This window comes from Hipposideros armiger, unplaced genomic scaffold (assembly GCF_001890085.2).
Source record: "Hipposideros armiger isolate ML-2016 unplaced genomic scaffold, ASM189008v1 scaffold_204, whole genome shotgun sequence".
NCBI lineage: Eukaryota > Metazoa > Chordata > Mammalia > Chiroptera > Hipposideridae > Hipposideros > Hipposideros armiger.
Window position 1 is genome coordinate 779,574 of NW_017731554.1, and position 1,322 is coordinate 780,895.

The 1,322-nt window shown below is 36.5% G+C and overlaps 1 pseudogene; it reads left to right on the forward strand.

Annotated features, from left to right (window-relative positions):
• Positions 1-285: 285 nt before the first annotated feature.
• LOC109388692 (mitochondrial inner membrane protease subunit 1-like) lies at positions 286-990 on the forward strand (annotated as a pseudogene).
• The last annotated feature ends 332 nt before the right edge of the window (positions 991-1,322 follow it).

The window sequence follows — 1,322 nt, forward strand, 5'->3', positions numbered from 1 at the left end:
TGTAGGCCATCAGCAACCCTAAAGGTGTCCCACAGATAAGCAGGGCTGCAAACACATATACTTAATGCAATTACTCTCTTTTTCCTCAGGCACATACCCCACCTCTATAGAGTTATTGTGGTTAGAGCACTATGGATAATAGACCTCAAAAAAGATCACCCCTTCTGCTGGGTCCAAGTAAGAAAGCCCTACCTGAATCCTGTGAGAGAGTCTCCTACACTTCTTTGGAACCAGGGGAATCTTGAAGCCAAAAATCACCCGTATATGCTTTGAGACATACTTTAGATGCTTTTTTCTGGAAGCCATGTAACTACCCTAAAAATTGAATATACTGTAGAACATATCTGTGGCCCATGGTGGCAGAGTCTACACAGAGCTCTGCTTCATGGTGTTCTGGCAAAAACCTTTCAACTTATCGGCTATACTAGTCAGTATGGCTGTATAGCTCATTGTGCTTTTGGATATGTTGGTAATGTTGTCATGTGTTCTGGGCCATCAATGGAGCCTACAATTCAAAATTTAGATATTGTCCTTACAGGAAATTTTAGTCAACATTTTTATAGCATCCAAAGAGGTGACATTGTCATTGCAAAAAGCCCAAGTGATCCAAAATCAATTATTTGTCAAAGAGTAATTGGTTTAGAAGGAGACAAAACCCTTACCAATAGTCCATCAGATTTCTTTAAAAGCCAGAGTTATATGCCAACAGATCATGTTTAGTTAAAATGTAATAGTCAACAGAATTCTACAGATTCCAGGTACTAGAGACCTATTCCATATGGACATATGTCTACTGTTCCCTTCCCCAATTCCCCAATAAAATCTTTAATGAAAAAAAAAGTAGCAATATAATCCTATTAAATAGAAACATAGAAGTAATACAAAAGGAATCTGTCAACAATTCCAACTATCTTCTTTGAGATTTGGCCTCTGAGTGATTTTGGATTTCTACATGAAAGCCCTAATGGCCACAGATTTTCAGATAATTAGCAAGCATTTATTCTTTTGACTTGATTACTGTCTCCTGTTCAAGTGCATTTATTATTGCCACTGAAATCAGATACTACCGATAAAACAATTACTATTCGATAAAAAAGGAGAACCCCCAAATTTGGGGGACAAATCCAAAGAAAGTTAATATGAATTAATTGAAAATCAAATAAGCTAAGCCACATGCTGAGAGTGACCCAAAGAAAAAATTTGCAGAGTAATTTTTCTGTTTCTTACAAAGGAGATGAACTGCAATTTATGAAAAATTCTCTATAATCTTTTAAATTCCAGGTAAGGTGACAATTGAACAACTAGTTTCAAATCCTCCCAGA